The sequence below is a fragment of the Toxotes jaculatrix genome, chromosome 5 (assembly GCF_017976425.1).
Source record: "Toxotes jaculatrix isolate fToxJac2 chromosome 5, fToxJac2.pri, whole genome shotgun sequence".
NCBI classification, from domain to species: domain Eukaryota; kingdom Metazoa; phylum Chordata; class Actinopteri; family Toxotidae; genus Toxotes; species Toxotes jaculatrix.
In genome coordinates, this window is record NC_054398.1 from 14,382,071 (window position 1) to 14,402,231 (window position 20,161).

Genomic DNA, 20,161 nt, shown 5'->3' on the forward strand with positions numbered 1-20,161 from the left:
GATCTACAGGCAGTATGTCACATACAGGCGATACCCGCCTAAAGCCGGACTCCGCAGCGGGCTGTCCCTTACGGACCGATATGGACTCTCCTTCTGGAGAACCTTCTCTGAGGGACAGGCACGTACTATAAAGGAAGTGGGATGCATTCAAGAACCACGCTGTCTTTGAGGAACACACCGCATGTACCAGTGAGACCGAGACATTCAGAGCACAAAAGCTGAAAATGTGCCTCACGTTTTTATGTTGGTATGTAACAGGCTATACTGTTTAATGTTTAAATTGCAGAGCAATTTTATGTCCCAACCAGTTACTAATGTGTTTATGTTCAGGTTACCGTGTGAGAAACTGGTTTCTGCTACTTTGGAGCTCTTGCTCTACCTACACGTTATTCCTTTTATTTATATTTTTTATGTGTTTTTTTTTAAACCTGTGTTGCATGATTATGTTTCCTAGCCGGCGTGTAGCTTGTTGACAGCTCTGAATCTCTGTTAGCTTTGCCCACCTGTAAGGGTGGGACCATTATCATTCCTTGAACACCGGTTGGAACTGTTGTTATTTCACGATTTAAAAACCATTATCATGGTTTAAAAACCGTTATCACTGCTATTACTTCACAGGGTTCGGTGACATCCAGTTATTCCCAGCATAGCTTCATCCAGCTTCAGCTTTACTCGAAGGCTAATTACGGAGAGAAGTGCAAACACCTTTGAAGGTGAGCAGAACTTTTAATTGAAAATATGAGGAAAGATGCAGAAATGTTTAGGCCTTGCCGTGAAGTTGGCCCCTGTGTCAACATGCACATTGAATACAGTATTATTGTTATTGTTGTTGTTGTTATTCTGGTAGTAGTAGAAACTGTTGCTGTCAGTTTTGATCCAGCAAACATGGAGAAAATATTGTGTTTGGTATCTTAATTGGAGGTTGTGGGCTTAAACGTGGCTTCCGATTGCAGCGAATGTTTTTTTCCAAACTATTTTTCCTTTTCTAATTATTATTTGTTTTTCTCAAGACACAACTCTCCGAAATGCCACTCCATCTTAAGCTCCATCAGCGGGAGAGGCGTATCATTTAAGTTAGTTTTACTCATGTCATTAAGAGTGTTGTACTATTCATGCGATGTTGAATGTGTTCTGAAAACATGAACTGTAGTATTCCACTTTCTCCACAAGATGTCAATATAGTAACACAAGCGTAATGGTCCCAGATATACTGTAGATTTTCCACTTGTGCTCAAGGGAGTATTCTAATGCCTGTTGTTGTGCTCTTTTATCAAGTGATGGCTGGGGTTTTGGCCTCTCCTAGGGGCATTCACAGAATGTTAAACTAGCAATATATAGACCTCAGGGGCTTCCTTCCTTTTTCAGTATAATTCAAAGTACATCCTCTGCATTTCTTAGACCATTTATTTCATGTTTTCTCAGACCTCTTATGATATTACTTCTAATTTGTGTACTATTATTTGGTCACCTACACATGCTAACAGTCTGACAAATGGTCCTTTTGCCATCAAAGTGTTTTATGATGACTGGCATCGACCATGTGATCAAAAACATCATCATCAATAGAAGAAAGATAGTGGTGCTGTCAGTCAGTCAATACCGTCCTATATAGAAAATAGGGACATCCATTCTCTCTATCCTTATTGGTGAAGATACTGTATGGGAGTGGCAACATTGACCTTAAAGTTGTTCAAAGTCAGCTGCTAATAGCTCATTAGTTTTAATGGGAGGATGTTAAATGGACTGAAGTCACTGTTGTGCACAGGTTGAGAGGTGCCACTCAGATGAGACAGTAAACAATGAACCCGAAAGACACTCCTCTATGGTTTGTAACCCCTCGATTTTAATGTATAAAAGACCACATTTTCCTACAGTGTTTTTTTTTAATTAATAAACAATACAATAATGATACAGTGTCCTGAGACCACAATGCTAGAGATTTTAAAAAATGATTTGCTTGCAGACTCTGTCTGCTGTCCAAATCACACGTTAATAAAACATTAAATCTTCCACTTTGCAACATGTTATACCCCCAACTTGTTTTTTTTTTTTATCATATAACAAGGAATTTACAGTCTAATTCATCCATTTTTTTATGTGTATATAATTTTGCAGTCATATAGATCTGAATTGTGAGTGTAGATGGAAATGAAAAACATCAAGGCTTTTCAGAATTAAAATAAAATAAAATACAGATTAGGAATACCTGTGTTCCACATCATTCTGTGCTTTCATAGACATGAACACTATATGCCAGTAGTGAGAAGAGGAAATGTACATTTCCTTGTAGAAATATCCTTTCTTACATCAGTGCCCAAAATCCATGCCAAATAAACAAGAAGTAACGTCTCTGTGGCTGCTTTGAGAAATTGGTCTCTGGAGACAGCTTTCTAGGTTAATTTATTCTGTGTCGGGCTGGCAGTACGTGTACTGTCACCGCTTTTAAACTCGGGGCAGGGCACATTCTGTGTGCAATACTGCCTAAGATAACTTCTTATGGCTCCTTGGGATGGCTGCTGCCGGTTGATTCTGGCAGACCATGAGACAACCCGTTTATTTGTTTGTTTGTCCCGTGAGTTTTTGGCTGGCCGTTCAGGGCTCTATTTGGCCCTGGTCCCTGTTGGGCTTCTATTTCTGAAACCCAAGTGGCTCTTAATGAAGCTGGTAGGGTTGGCATGGGCCCTCAGCAAACCTAGGCTTGATCAGACCCTTCTTCTTCTGCCTTGGCAGCCACACTCCATTTGCTCCCTCTGGCTTCCTAATTTAGTAACGGTGGGTAAAAATATGCGCTAACGAACAAGGTCTGGTATGTCAGGCTAGAGTCCAGAGCAGAGGGAGAGAGGGGAGGGGGTGAGGAGAGGAGGCGGGGTGGGTGCGGGCGTGCTGTTTTCACAGCAGGCACCCAGTGACAGGGGTAGAGTCGCTCAGACGTCTCTGACATCTGTGTATATGTGTAGACATTCGGGGGAGTCTGTGGGGGTGGATGACGAGAGGTGGAGGGTGAGCACTTAAAATTTCTCACTCCTGCCAAACTCCATTCAAACACTTCTAATCTTTCCTCTGTTTTATTCCCATCACACTGTGAGGCTGCTAAGACAACCCGTGGTATACAGTGCAAATGAAGAAATTACTGAAAGGGTTACATTCTCATTTCAAGTTCCTATCTAATGGTGTTTTTTTTTTTTTTTTTACACTGTAGCAGTATCAGTTTTCAAATATCCCCTCCTCCGACATGCAGTCTCATCCATAAATTTTAGTACAGTTTTCCAACAAGGCAGACTTTATAAAAGGTTGATGAGTTAAGACTTTATAGATCTTTAATGTGTCAGTGGTTAGAGGAACCTTTGGGCTGCTGGGTTGTTACATCTCTGGATATTTTAACATTGTGTAGGATGAACATAAACTGAGCAATACTAACTGTCAAAACACAGGTCTTTGTTTTTAAAGTGATTTGCAAGTGGTCTGTATCCTCCTCAGCATAACTTGTGTTTTTTACTCTTCTAAAGTCTTTGGGAAGTATGAGCTTTCCATTCTTACTTTCTATGATTATAACACTTATAAACTATGACACCTTAGTGGACAATTTGTGTTTAATACATATGCTTTTGAGCTGATGTGTGTACGTCTGGATTTGTAGAGTAACCCTTTTACATGTGAGATACAGAGCTCCCTGGTTCAACTATGCATACTGTAGGTTTAGTTATGGACCATGCAGGCGGCGGAAGACAAACATGTTATTTAATCTATGTTTACCCTATACACCTCAGACTTTCAAAGTTCTCCATTTTCCATGGACCCATTCCAACAAACATTAATGGTGAATAACTTTATTGAGGCCATTTCTCCAAGACACAGGAGAAGTGGTGCCAGTAAACTTTATTTTAATCATACAATGACTCTAAATATTTGATTCTGAATGTTTTCTTACTAAAAATGGCAAGCGTGCAATACAAAAGTGCTAAGCTTTTAAAAAAATCGACACAATATTATGGTAAAAGGAGCCTTTAATACAAGCTTAGAATGTCCACGGCCTGAGCTGAGTCCTGTGCTTGCAATTATTCCATTTTCATCTGTCAAGACACTCGACCATAGAAATCTGCCCTCAAGCACTTTAGCACTTGGCCTTCCTGTTCACAGTTTAAGAGGCTCATGACAACCTTGTCAACTTCGCTTTTAAACCCAAAGCTTTAGATGAAATCAGAAAACCTCCTTGTCTGTTGGAAGTTGGCAGCATCACAAACACTATATTTACATACCGGAAAACAGCTGCTTGACGTACTGCTACAGTAGAGTTTCATCGATTAATTAAAAAAAAAAAAAAAAAAAGTTAAAGAAAAAAAGAAAGAGAAGCAAAGAAAAAAAATCTCAGGATTAGTCATGAAACCCATGTCTTGCATCTAGCTGCGCAAAGAGATTGGGTGAAATACCTCAAGTTGAGAGCTGAACTTTTGCCACACAACTGTGCGGTCACAGACAGGCAAGGTAACAAACCACACTGTCCCCAGCCTGTGCAGGAACAGTATTGCTGACATGCTGCATGATTCATATGACTGGTGGCAAAATTGTTCCCACTGAGCTCAATCAGGTTTAAAAGAAATGCACAGCACAAATGAATCCTTGGTCTGATTATCATGCATCATTAGCTGTTTAAAGTCATATAATTTGCATTTCATGTTGTTTTACTTTGATAAGAGTGTTTTTGCTCAATAAAATAATAGAAAATATTCTACATTTGCAAAATTACCTCTTTGGATCTATTATATTCACAAAGAGATAATTTGTTGTTTGATTGTTATATTTTGTAGTGGGTTAACAACCCAGCTTTAACTGTCAACACAGGAATGTGTGAACGGTCTTGCATAACAATGTAACTGTAACAAACAAATTTATGGATCCAATTCATAGTCAGTTAAATGCCTCTTATTACAGTCTGATTCAATCATTATTCACATCATGCTCATGCTTTTCAGAAAGTTCACAGTTATTTGTTAAAACCACAAAGTAGCACCTAACTTTTATACAGCTGTCCCCACTTCCTCTGTTAGTTAACCCACAGATACCCACCCTTCAGCAATGAACATGAGCTCCTGTCATAACAGTGTTTAAAGTAGAAACTGATAGTAGATTTTATTCAGTAAAAAGTTTTTTTTATAGTATTTTTACATCATTAAAATAATGTACATTTAAAAATAGTTTTATGTCAGTAAGTAATAAAAATATAGCCGTATTACCCGACTCTCTGATGTTCCTGTTTTATCTTTGTAAAATTGTATATTTATTTTGAGCCGAAATTCCAAATTTGGGAAAAATTGCCACTATTCTGTTGCTGTTAAATTGCACGAGTGGTTTTACCACTTTAACAAAGGTATCCTATTCTGACTCACGGCAAATATGCTAATGCCTTCACAGCTGCTACACTTCAGATAAAGCATGTTATTCGCACATAGAATAAGATGTGTGTTTCAATACTGTAATCAAAGTATTTGTGCAAGTAATGCCGTCGTTAAGAGGTAGAAACAAAGCCAGACACTTAAGCCAGGCACCTCTTCCTTTGAACTGACTGAAGCTGTCCACAGCAAAGACATGATAGTTCCAGGGCGATAAGATAAGCTGTCTTTCCATCCAGCAGTGCCGCTCCATGCCAGTGCTTTGTTAAACAATAGTTTCGTATTCAAATGTGAATTGTTCCCTGGTATGGCAAAGATTTAGAATGGCTTAAACTTGTGTTTATCCTTACCCAAACCTTGGCCTAATTTGAAGCATATGCAGAAGACAAATCTACTATTGTTTCACCACTAAAGCTTCTTCTCTCCTCTCTATTCAATGTCAAAATCAAAGATTACGGAGAGCTTTGGAGGTGATATTGCCGTTGTCTGTTTAGACAATGGCGCACTAAACCAACAACTGAGTTTTGTGTGCTGACAGCGAGTACATTCCTTCATAATTGCAGTTTTAGCGGTATTGTGACAGGGAGATATGTGTATGGGAGAGTTTCATCTTCTTCCAATGGCCCTGCAATCAAGCTTTAGCTGCTAAAACACGGATCAGCAACTGTTCGCCAGACATTTCCAAAATGATGCAGAAGGGTTTGTCTGTATCCCTACACCCTCTAAATCCAAATGCTCACACACACAAAGACAGCACTGTCAAGGACATCCCTCCAACTGATGAGAGGATAGTACTGCTCCTCCTCCTTGGTACACTGTGGTCCAGCCTTGCACCCCCGACACCTTGGTGTTAACCAGGGGAAAAACTGCAAGTTGCACATTCGCTCACTCAGAGTGAACAGTTAAGTTGGGTATGCTACGGAAGTATCCAGCATAAACACATTTAACTTGTTTCTCTAATTACATGTGGTAAAATATGTGGCATTTGTACAGGAAGTTGATAGGTGATCATTAGATTTTACCATCTCTTACCTAACATTCGATCTGTGATGCCCTTTTAATGTCCCAAAAGTCGGTCAGTAATGTTTCAGAGGACTTTTTCTGAAGTCATATTGAGGAAACTTTGTGATATGGCACTTTTGTACAGTCAGTGCACTTAGAGCAGGATGCTGAAATTGACCCCCTCTGCTTAAAGCTGAAATGAATCGCTTGTACTTAAGACTTGACCACACCATACTTACTTAACCACCACCTCGAATAATATACTCCCAAAATGAATGGGTCGTACAACAGTAGTATCAAAATGCATTCACTTACCTTTGGCTGTGAATGTGAATGAGAGGCTAAATTTCTGCCGGTGGTTCTCTGACCTTTGTGGCTCCGCTGCTGACTTGGTTCAGGTAAGTGCAGGTTGTGTGATGCAGTGGTATCAATAATGGAAGAAAGGCAACCCCCTCCCTCTGACTGCTATGTGGGTCAGAGGAGGCTCTCAGTGGATGGGAGAGATTGATGAAGAGTACCGGGGAGAGCGTCTGAGCACCTACCTCACAGCAGTGCAACCTAAGCTGCTCCCCCTGCACTTGTTCCGAGGCCCCCCTCCTGAGCTGCACTGCCTCGCGCTCTTTAAATGACCTTCAAATTAGCCTTATTTTTCAGGGCTCCAAACCCTTCAGGGTCCTTCCTGGAAGTATGGTGGGTCTTGTTCTCACTCTCTTTCTCTGCTTTTTCTTTTGTTATCCTCCTGTTGATCACAGATGGAGTAGAAACCAGCAAAGGAGGAGAGCTGGTGTAGCAAAGGTGACTGATTTTCACCCCTGTTGTGTCTCTGATGTAATCAGACAAGTGAGGTGTTATGTGTTCCTGATTATGCAATTACATGCGCACACATGCACGCATGCGCACAGTCACACACACACATACACATGCACAAATCTTTACCCTTTCATTACACCTATTCTCTCAAGCAATTCCTTTGTCGCATATCCTCACTTCAGCATCTGCAGACAATGATACATGTGGTGTTTTGAGAGGTTTGTGTTTGCAATGGTGGATGGGAGTCGCAGTGGGATCTTTCTTTCTCTACATTACAAACCAACACTCTGTCAAGCCTGCCATCCATCACTACGGCTTTGGTTTGTGTACACGCAGCAGGTCATGCTGGTTCTCTGTCCAGACCTGATGCAGAGCTCTTGATTATCCATTTGCATTAGGAGAAACACCTCTTTCTAATGGAACTAAATGACTCAGACGGCTGCAATTTGTAAGGTTAGGCTTTGCTGCTGATGGAATGGTTGTCTGGAAGGCTTTGATTTATGAACTTGTTCAGCAATTTTCTGGATGATTTGCTCACAATTTAGGTTTATTATGGTAAGACAAATTCCCTAAACCCATCTCTCTACACCTGTGACAAATCTGGAGAGTGAAGAAGCTCCTTGCAAACTCACCCCACCAATCAACAACAATCTACAGCTGATGATAGAAACAAACACTTGTGTAATCACTCAAGCTGTGAAACTGTTAGTTGATGCTTAGCTGATGTTTTAAATGAACCTCTTGCCAGTGAGCAAAGTGCAGCAAAACAGGCATATAGGTGACCCTATATGGAACAGGCATATGCTGCACCCTTTTGGGAAAAGCTTTGACCTTTTTTCATCATTATTAAACTTGGGTGAAGCCTTACCCCCAAGAAGATAATACACCTCCACGCAGTAGTGGCGATTTGTCATGGAAAGCTTTTTAACATCCTGAATTTTTTTATGGATCTTGTACAAAAGAGCGCATGGAAACTTTTCATTGGCCATGTTAGATAAAGTTACTGTAGAACTAGTGACTGTAGAACAATTGTGCCATCTTCACAAACCTCTCTGTAAGTATTTAAACCTAACCTTTTCACAATAAACTTTAAGATGATCTTAATTTTAAGTAATAAAATTAAGATCAGAATTAAAAGCTGTCTCTTTTCTCTAAAGGTCCCCCCTGCTTGCTTTTGACACTCTGCCAAACATTTGGAGCTAATTCTCCAGCTATCATGATGGAAAATCGGCAGAAAGGATTGTAACTCACAAGAATGGAGAGAGTTAGAAGGCAAACATCAAGGGGAATCAAGTTGGAAAACATAATAAGTCATCGTGTTAGCAGTGGAGTGAAAGAGATGGTGTGAAAATAGGCAAGAGGACAACCAGAGGTGGGGCATGACTGATGGTTGGGTAGGACGGGGGCTTGTTGCTCCAGAAGGGCAAACCTGGCCTGATTGATTGGTTAGTATTTCAGAGAGGCGCCCGTGCCCATTTGATTGTGATGCTGGAATGCTTTGGTAGCATTTTGTGGAAGGAGTGAAGACAAAAAAAGGCCAGTGTAAGATGAAAGATCATTGAGGGTGAATTAAGAAAAAAAGAGTCATGAGAAGTTATGACGGTATTTATATAATTTAAGCTAAATTACTGCTGGTTAACTCTTGAATGCTGTCTTATTGTGTTTGTCTTTCATTTCACAGGAAAGGAGCAGATTTCATGAGTAAATTCAATCAGGTTTTTTTTTTTGGTAGCTGTGGTTCTACCTTCAGGGCCATAACTCACATACGATAAATTAATGATATACTTACAACAGAGGAGGCAGTAATAGCATTGAAAGTAACAAATCTGAGAGCATCTACATCAGGACCAGTTACAGCAGTTTTACTGTATTAACACAGGGAAAAATGCTAATGGCCTGTGAGGCTGTAGTCAGGGACAGCAGCACTATATGGTAATGCTAGCACAGTAATGTGCGCATTCAGAAAATACAGATGTGTAATGTGTGTCATATTCACCATCTTAGTTTTGCATGTTAGCAGGCTAACATTTGCCAGTTAGTCCTAAACATAAAGATGACAGTATTGTCACTATATTCACCAGAATTAGTCAGAAATCAAATTTTGTTTCCCGGTGGTGCTGCTTGATGAAAAGTTAAGGGTTTTGAGCTGCTGTGGTTCATCCTGAGAGGGACATGAATGTCTGCCCCATATTTTGTGGAAATCCACCAAACAGCTGCTTAGATATCCAGACTCACCAATGTCAAACTGCTGGTGGCGCAAGAAATAAATTCAGGGGATCATCACAGTCAGTACGATCCTCTAGGAACCATGAATGTTTGCATATGGAAATTAATGTGATAGTTGATGACACTTCAGTATGGACCTAAGCGAACAGACTAACAGACAGATGATACCATGGTTTTGGTTAAGATTTACATGTCTCTTGCCTGCCTAATTTTCTCATTCTTCATTACAGTACTATAATGGGAGGCTCAGTGTACTTTGAGGGTTTTGTTGCATTAAACTTCATATCTAATCTCCCCAGTCTCTCCTGACTAGTGTATGGCTCTGTTCCATGAACTACAACAGAAAGAAACACTTACTTTTGGAATGTACTTCAGTGAAGCACATTCATCTGTATAGTTGGATTGCTGTTACCTGACGGTCTAATATCTATCCAGAGAGGTTATTACAACGAGAGGGATATCATGGTGCATTATCCATGGACATGGTACAAAAACAATCATGGAAATGTACTGAGCACTTTGTAAGAACATGACCAGCTGTTTGGCTGTTTTAGAGGAGGAAGGAGGATACATGCTGCGTCCACATTGCACTTTTCCTCTGCTTTTGCCTCTTTGAACCTACTTCAAACATTAGTCAGTGTGTGTTTAGTGTCATGCCAGCCATGTGGATGGCATATGCTAACATTGCAGTTGGGCTGGCTTGTTATAGGTGTGTGTGGTGACCAGTAGCTCTTGGTTACATACCTGAGCTGTAACTTTGATGTGAGGTGGTGGATGCCAATGGTGGAAAGGTGATGACTGAGGTAAATGTGTGTATGGAAACAATTCCGACACAGGCAGTGTACAACAGTAGCCACATGAAAGGCCCCTTTGTGGGGCTCTGCTACCTTACAGATGGTCAGCTTCCCTCATCCATTAAATAATAACAGTGCTCCGATCTCTCCCCGGGCCAGATGTGCAGAATCCTTATGATGCTAAGTGGAAACAAATCAGCCAGGCTTTACTTTAATTGAGCACTGGAGTGTTTATTTTCTTGAGACTGTCATAATAGACTCCAAAATTCCCATAAAAACTCAACTCTGAGGGCAGATTAGCCCATTTAACACCTCCAGGCAGTATTTTTCACATGAGACAAGTCTTAAGTGCAGTTCTGCTGGTGGCGAGACTTCCACGCGGGACTGGCCACATCTTTAGTCACTCCTTATTTCTGCTCTGTGATCTTGCACTTAGAGGCACCCCTTGTAAAAGCAGCAGTCGCGGGGAGGTCGCCCTGACATCTTTATCATAATTGCCCTAAATACCCCCATTAGAGAAGCTAGCCAGTATCCTCAATAACACTAGTCATCCCTGGTAGCACTGGTGCATCTAATTGCCTGGGCCTTTTTTTGAAAGATTGCCTGACATCAGCAGGGCTCCCTATGGGCTGGCCCTCTTCATTCTCTGCCCAGCAAAGCATATCGTTATCGCAGCCAGCAAAGAGACCCGGCCTCCCTGCTCCTGGATAATTAACTGTCTGGCTTAACTGCATAATGGAAAAAGGAACATTGGAGGTATGGTAGTTATTCAAGCAGGCCTTGGAGAGGAGAGGTATAAGACAATACCAGGGTCATTCATGCTCACCATTTTTCAGTGGGATGGGTGATAATGTAGAAGGATAGGAAGTCATATTGGAGGCAGAGGCTGGTTATGGAGGATTGGTTTCATATGATAATTAGGCCCATATGCTAATTGCTGAGGAAGCTTGATGAATTTCTCCAACCCAGCTCTCCACTCAGTACTGGCTCTCCTATCAGCTGTCCCCAACGTCCCCCACTTCAAAGGCCTGAACCATCTTCACATAACACTACATTCTCTCTGTCTCTTTCTGCTTCACATCAGTCCCTGTCAGTTTGTAACCCCCCTCCCCTCTCCAAAAAATAGAAAAAAAAAAAGAGACAAGAACAGGAACAGCAGGATAGGAAAAGTAAAGGGGCGTCTGCTGTTGTTTGACATTTACAAGTCTCTTAGTGAAATGCATGATGCCCATCCTTGTGAGTGTGTGCGTGCAAGTGTAATTAGAACACGGCAGGCACGTGTTTGTCTTTGTGTTGTTGTATGGTGGAGGTATCAAGGACAAGTGCATTAATGAGCACCTGGAGAGGAACAGCTTGTTTCTCCTGGTTAGTGTGACCGCGAGCAGGGCGCAGACTCCTTCACTGACTCAGATGACGTGACTGATGGAGGGGGAGGTTTCTGTCAGATCTGGGGCACTCCCAGGAGCTGCAGTTTGTCTCGGCTGACAACAATGTTCACCAAAGGGGCCCCCCATCTCACACAGCTGGAAAGGCGAGAGAGGATGTTGTCCTTCCCCCTGTACTTCGCGTCAAATTGTTCCTCCTTCCCTAAATTCTTATGTTTTCTCTTCAATGCACGTCTTCTCACATTATCCTTTAATTCCTTGAAAGTATGACATGTACAGACAAAGTAGCAGCTGCAAAATGTTAAAACATAAATGCATTTAATCTGCTGTGTGACATAGATGTTTTGTGGAGTTGACATAATTTACACTCTTTTAAGTAGAGAATTTAATATTTAGATAAGCTAACAAAATCTTGTCTCACATGACCTAATGTTGCATCTGAACAACAGATGCAACATTAGTCTGAAGTCTACATACTGCGCTATTGATACACAAATAAATAGACTGATGTTTCATTTTTTGTTGGTGCTCAGGAGTCAAACCATATCAGTACAAGAATTTTGGCCAAATAAGAATAAAATAAAACATCCACCAAATGTTTCAGATTCAGAGAACTTTATTGTCATTCCCTTTATGATCAGGTACATATTAGGAACAGGATTTCATTGCACCAGCTCAGAAGATCATAGTATTTAGAGGTAGAGGAGGAAAACCACAATAAGGTAAAAGAAAAATAAATTACCATAAAAATAAGGATAAAATGACATAAAATACAAAGTATTTATAAAGTAACAAAGTAAATCTTTTCAGCGAGACTGTGCATATATTGATATTTTGTGAATGGCGAAAGAACAAAGAGATAGAGACATATCCTTAGTTACATATGGATTGAACAGGATGCATATGGAACCAGAGATATGAAAGAGCAGCTGGATTTTTAGTTTGGCACTGCTTGAAAGTGTGCTGAGATACAGAGTCCAGTCCATAATGGAAAGAAGACATTACAGAATCATCCATGCCACTTAACAAACACAACACTATGCTGTGACATTGATAATAACTGTCTGAAAATAACTAGTTGGTGCAATGAGAGGAGATGAGAGCATGGCAACATTGCGAGACACCGGGTGATATCCAACATGTCGGCATCCTGTAGTGTAGGTATGAGTTGGTGCGTATATTTATGCTTGTATGTTCATATTAATTTTATCATTCACTTAATAAATTGATGGTTTTATTTTTAATTTTTTTTATCCTTCTAGTAGGTCACAATATCACCAAAGAGAAGGCATTGTAGGATTAAAATAGAACACCTAATTTACACCCACTTGTCCCCACAATAAGACATACTGTTCTCAGTGGTTTTGTTTTGTGCTCAATGTTCTCACATGGTTTTTAAGACCTTTGTTGTTGTTTTTCTTGTTGCTGTTTTTTTCTTTCCTTCCCCCCTCCACTTCACCTTCATGTCTTTCCTCTTTTGTTTGTTGTATGTGTGAGTTTTATGGATGTAGGTTTTAAATTTGCATGGAGTAGCTGTTTACTGTTTGGTGCAGCATCTTGGAATATATCAGAAACCAGCTTTGGTAATAACACTGGTAAACTTTTGGCTAATCAAAAGAAACAATAAACTGAAATATCACATAATAACCCATCAGTGGAAGAGATCTTTGGAAACAATACGCAAGATCACACAGCAATGAGTGAAACAGTCAGACATCTCTGACCATGTCTGACATCTAGATAAACCACTTACCTTAGATGAACTGAGGAAAGCAATTATGTCCAATAACAAATCCCCAGGCTTTGATGGACACCCAGTAGAATTGTATAAACATTTCTGGTCCCTTCTTGCACACTGATTTTTCAAAAGAATCTCAGAAATCCTCTGTAGTTTTAAAATCCCCCACCATGTGAATACTACCTTAAGTACACTAATCCCCAAACCAAATAAAGACCCTGCACACTTCTCCAACTACTGCCTTACCTTGTTAATAAACACCAATGTTGGTATTATGAACAAAACTTTAGCATTAAGACTGGAATCTGTAATTTCATCATTCGTGCACCCTGGTTTCATCAAAGGGAGACATACAAAGACAAAATGTCCTGCCATCATTTTAACTCGAGAACACCTCCTCAGAATCCATAATCACCAAAGGACAAATAGATCATGCAAAGTTAACAGAAGTGCTAGGCAAGGATGGCTATGGTCACATTACATCAGCCATCAGAGAGAATGACTGCATTTCAGGCCTTAAAACAAATTCACACCATTATAAAATCAGTCTATATGCAGATGACATCTTTTTATATCTAACCTCCCTTGCATCAGTCACAATCTAATCAACAGCTTTGGCAAGGCATCTGGCTACGCCTCAACTGGTCTGACATTCTGCCTCCAAGCCATTTTGAGATGTTGAGGATGTAGACCTAATCTATAACTACACAACTCAATCCATCAAATACCATGTTCAATAAACCCAAATAATATTTTCCAAATCAACTTTACCCCAGTACTACATAGTATTAAAGAAGATTTGAATAGATGGAATAAAATCCCACTCTCTTTAACTGGCCACCTTTTCACCTTCAAAATGAAAATTCTCCCAAAAGTAAACCATTTGCCATGACCCTTGTCTGGCTCTCTTCCCTAAATTCAACTGTTACATTTTTAACCTACTCCACCACCGTCACGACCAGTATGTGCAGTTGAAAGCGACTATGAAAAAGAGAGCTGATATCCATGACTTCCACAACATCACTCCTCCCTTACTATTAAAAATATGTTTATTTCAACCCACAAAGTTACAGTCACAGAATTATAAATTCTTTTCTCCATGGCAATAGTGTTTATACCAACAGACAAATCATCATGTTTGAATGCACATCAGTCAGACATCAAATGACCAACTACATGCAACAATGCTTTCTGCATGTCATACAACTCAAATTCAACAAATTCAGTACAAGGTGTCTACACAGAGTACACATCACCACTCACAAAATGTACCACATGGGCTTAACAGACAGCAACACTTGCACACACTGCCCCACTGTAATAGAAAACCACTTCCATGCATTCTGGCTCTGCACACCAGGCTGTCTCGGTCGGAGGTCAGGGGAAAACTGACTCAACCCCAGCATCCTCTCACTCCTCCATGTCTCTTTTACCCAATCTGTCCTTGCTTAATATCCCACAACATCTCCAAACTTTCATCTTAACAGCATTAACTGTGGCCAAGAAAAACCATATTACTCAACTGGAAAAAAAAAAAAAAAAACACTGTCAAAAAAAATAACCAGCGCAATCTGTTAACAGACCACACAAACCTAGAAAAGCTCACATTAACCCTAAAGGATCTTCTGATCCCATTCCATAACACCTGGTCCCCTTTCCTGCAATACATCCAGAGCTGATTCCTCTATTACACTGACTCACTCACTGAGATCAAATCAGATCAGATCAGATCAGATGTGACAACTCAAAATAACCCACAATATGCTTGCTCAACACTGCCCATCATGACTGGTACCTTCACCCACGCACCCTTTCTTTTCTTAATGACTTTGTGTTTCTGTCGTTGTTTTATTAATACTTTTCTTTTGTAAATAATACTATTATTGTTGTCCATCTGTTCCCGTTATATGCCTCTGTTAAAGAATAAAAATAAAAAAAAACATGGAAAAAAGATGGTAACTGCCTCATTAGATTTGCTCTGTGGTATTACATTTCACTACTAATAGAATTACATATGCACTAATAGCATTACATTCACTTGAGAATCTCACATCTTCATTGATGCACAATATACCAATAGCCTGTCTTGTTCCCTGCAATGAGTCTGACAAAAAAAAATACAAAAATGTGTACATTAGAAAAAGAATCCAGACCAATCAGTGTTTTCTCTGAAATGCATGGCTTTAACTTGCACTAGAATGAATTAACCTCCTATTTAGAGCTAACACTACACTGTCTCAACTGTCTCAAACATAATGTCGGATGCAGCGTAAAAGTATGTTTTTGACCGTGTAAGAAGCTGTTGACAAAATAGCTGTTCTGGAGCTTCTGATCACATCACATGCTCTCCATCAGTTTGTCTCCAGCAGTTGTCTTAAGAAGAATAATGTCAGACACATGACAAAAAAGTTAAATAATGAACATTTTCACACGTATTTTGTCAGTTCACCACACTTTCCCATACTCACATTGAAGTTTTATGAGCTTTAGTCAGTGATGTGTTTTCCAGGTTCCAGTCTGACAGAGCTGCTGGTTTTATAGGTTACAATGGCCCTCTACAAGCGCTTTAAACACATGATACTCATTACAGTAGAGCATCTCTTCAACTGTTTGGGAAAAATGAAGCTTGGAAAATTGGAGCAGCATACCACATAGTCTTCTTCTCTTCTCCGTGACTTATTGCCTGCTTTTATTCAGCACACTTGGCTCTGGTGAACTAAACACTGAAACAGGAAGAAAAGGCTCAAGGTGTTGAGCTTGTGCTCTGCCTTAACCTGAGATGGGCCTTTGAAGTCAGTTCTTCATCCAGTCACTTATTTAGAGGTTTGTTCTACTTTGAACATGTGAAGTCGGCAGTAGGTCATTTGAGTTGTGCAATACTGAATCTGCATGCCGTACTTTGAATGCTGAGAATGTCCACAGACATGATAAGGTTATCGATACACTACTTTCTCCTTGCAGTTTCTGTATTGAAAATCCCCAGCCGAGCCCACGGGGACATTTGTGCTTGTGTTACAGCTGCCCATGTTTACCATCCTCCACCTCAGGCTCTTTCCACTGAGAGAAAGATGCTGGCTAGGGTGCAACTCTGCAAATCCCACCTGGATGTGGCATTTGTAATAAACAACCTAGGGGCATGGCTGCCACCCTTTCTCTTTTAACTCCCAGGGCTCCTCCTCAAGCCCCTTCAACGCTGTTCATAAGCTGCCCAAACAACCTCTAATTTGTGTCTTGATTAGTGCCATACAAACTGTGGTGTGTTGTTTCTTAGGTAACTCCATGGGTGATGTGTGACATGGCTGTTTCGCTGCCTGCTCTCTTTTTCTCTCTCTTTCACACACACACACACATGCACACTCACTCTTCATCGCTGTGATAGCACATGAGGGGGAAGATATAGTTATTCAGGGAATTATCTGCCTCATTGGTGCCATATCTCATCCCATGCTTTTCTGCCAAATGGCTGTGTTTCCATGGAGCCTGCCTGTATTTACTGTGACGTGCCATGGCAGGGCCCTTTCTGGTACAGAGGGACTTAGCGCACAGCAGTGGAGGGTATTTCAGTCCCTGTCTGGAGTTTTGGGGCTTACTTCTCCAGCTCTCCCCTCTCCTCCCACCTGCTCTCCTTGCTGTTCCTTCACTGGGTGCCTGTGTGGCAGTGTGCTGGTGCTCCTGGCCCTGTTCTTAGACAGACAAGGCTAATTGAAAGGGAAGGCTGCTCTCTGCTGATCAGCTCTGACAGCAGTGTCTTGCCAGAGGTGGGTGTGCCACCCCATGCTGAGAGTTTTCACAGCAAAATAACAGTGCTGTCGTGAAAAACACAGACCGTGCCACGATTACCCGGGCAGCTTGCCAAAGGAGCCAGATGAATTTTGCGGACAGAAGAAAGAGGGGAAACCCACTTTGTCTGCTTTACGACTTTAGGGAGGAGAGCATTGCCAGCATTTAGTGAAAATCTAACAGACATTCTCCCATTTCATTCAGGGTTAGAATTAAATGAAACCACATCTTTTCTTTTTTCTTTTTTTTCAAGAGTGCAACAATTAATGATTGTGTTTGATCACAGATGTACAGTCTCTCATTTTGTGTTGCTTTCCAGTGTTACAAAATGAAAAGGAATTGCTCACCCGAAATTTAAAATTCGGTGATTAACAACTCACCCCTTGTCATCAAAACTCCACTGAAGTATGAACAAAAAATAAACACAGGAGGTTTTATCTGAGCATTCTCCTAAACTACTGAGCATTGCAACGATAAAGAATTTTGCAATGGGGAAAAAAATCCAACACAAACCATAATTTTATAAACATATTTAATGACAAGGTGCATGATGCTTTGACATGTTTTAAAAAGATGAAGAACATTTTTAGGTGAAATGCCTTTAAAGTAAGAGTTTCGCCTCATTCAAGCAGATCATTTTCATTTGCTTCAGGTACTCAGATAAACAGCACCTCCTCTAAACTTTTATGTTGTGTCTTACCCTGCTTGCAGGCCCTTTCCACTGCCCATATCAGAGGTGCCACCATCCAGTGTGACTTGATGCACCAGGACAGGCTGGGACCCCTCAGCAGGCCCACAGTGGACAGCTGTGATTACTGCTGACAATAATTTATGGTCCCTTCTGATTGAAAACATGAGAGCTGGAGATAGAAGGGCTGGAGTCAAGGCACCACCTTAAGATATAAAACTGAGGCCGCAGCTGCTGTCAGAAGCAGGACTCCTGCCAAGCTCTGCAGGCCTTCTGCCCATCCAGACACACACAAGCTCTCATTTTGCTTTCTTTTTCCTTCTTTTATATTTTCCTTCCTCCTTGTCTTTGCCTGGATGTAGTCCTCCTCTACATTGTGTCTCTCATCAATTCTGTTTGTGCATTTTACTCATACATTTTGCTCTCCAATTTTAACTTAATGCAACATGATACTGAATGTTCGTCTCAGAGAAATCAAATTAAATTTAACTTAATCATGCAAAAGAGGTTGTTCATTTGATTAGAATTGCAAAGAACACACAGAAGTGGTACTGAACTACATAAAGTAAAACCAAAAAGACACTCCATGAAAGGAACAACACAAAAATATGGTCTTGAGGAATTCTTGATTCGCAATAATTGCGCAAAATGAAAGAGGAAAAAATACTTATCCGCCCTGGCTGATCAGGTGTCTCTACAGTGAGCTTTTCCAGCCCTGAGATTACCATGCTAATCCTAACAATAGCACTGTGCAGCTGGTTTGAACAACTATCTGCACCATTGTTTATGTTGTCATCCCTGCTGGATCGTACTCATTAGGAGTAACCATTTTAGTGGATTTGCATTTACTATTTCAATGCCACATCGAGGGATAAAGATCCCTTCCTCTAAAATGATGTATGTTCTGGGTATTATGTTCTATTTCTAAAAGAGACCTTGAACCAAAGAGAAGATGCAGCAAAGCTCTTGTGTATATAAAAACTGAAATTAAACAATCCCTAGATTGAACTGAAAAAGATTTAAATGGAATCTGATGGAATGAAATTGCAAATACACTTGAGTAAAAAGATTTGCTTTTAAAACCGGTTATCTCAGATTCTTCCTCTGATTTCCTCTGTGGTTCTTGGTCATGCCAAATAGAAAACTGAATGTTTAATCACGTTTATGTGTATCAACTTATAAATAGAATTAATGAAAGTATATACTGTACTTATACAATGTTTTTTTCATGAGGTTTGAATTCTAGTTGTGTAATAATTGCTACAATATCAGATATTTCTTCTATGAATTGCCAAAACATATTCAATACTGTGGACTTACAACATCATGCAAATGGTACTATTTTTAACAAATGTGTTCTAGTAAAGACTCATTTAACTAATCAAACTAACTCTCTTTACAAGTCTGTTAGCTACCTGTTTATGTAAAAATAGCAGCTCAAGCACAGAACAGGTTTCCTTTCAGAGCACAATGGTCTGCAGCAGCCTCAGAGTTAGATCAACAAGAGTGGGAATGGAATCCCCCCAAAAGTCAATGAGCACTGCTTGATTGTTGTTCAGAAATAGAGTCTTTATTCACACGGCTACATGACTAAAAACAAAACACAAATACGTATCCATAGAGAATGAGAAATACAGAAATATTCTAATGGATACAACAAAGAAACAAATAAAAATGGCAGACCAAGTAGGAGCCCTGTCATATGCAGGCAATCTGTCCAGTGAAACCTCAACTTTTCATCTAATGTGTCCTGGGATAAGCTTCAACCCCCCCGCCATGACCTTGAACATGATACGCAGGTACTGGAAAGGAATGGGTGACTGAGAGAGACAGAGCCATCATGGTGCCATCAGTGAACCACAGAGCCCATGCTGTACCATTAAACACATTTACATTTCACTTTAGATTTGGACGCCCAAGTGAACACAGGAACTCCAATCAGTCCAAGGACCTTGTTGGTAGAGCCATTTTGTGCCCTCAGAAAAAAAAAGACATTTTCATAATAAAGAATCATTAAAGATTAGAATTGATGATGCACTTTCCACCGTGTCATTAACAACGCATACTCATATCAATTAAAAAAAGTTAATACATATTAAGTCATTTAGACCAATAACATGACAATATTGGCTCAATTTTCCAAGTAGCATCAGCACTGGCTCGTGTCTCTGACAGCAGCACAGAAAACTCAGGAGACTTCTGGTCAGTAATGGTAGTCCATCATTGTAAGTGTATACTGTGTTTACTGTATATTTTTAATGCAATTAGTGTTTCTTGGTGCTGAAAAAGGCATATTAAACATATGCTATTTTCAATGAGAACACTCAGTGAGACCAGTTTATACAATCTTT

The 20,161-nt window shown here is 40.3% G+C and overlaps 1 long non-coding RNA gene across 1 annotated transcript; it reads left to right on the forward strand.

Annotated features, from left to right (window-relative positions):
- Positions 1-55: 55 nt before the first annotated feature.
- LOC121182215 lies at positions 56-19,143 on the forward strand. Its single transcript, XR_005894098.1, has 3 exons — positions 56-247; positions 619-713; positions 17,834-19,143. It is a non-coding gene; the product is annotated as an uncharacterized LOC121182215 (long non-coding RNA).
- The last annotated feature ends 1,018 nt before the right edge of the window (positions 19,144-20,161 follow it).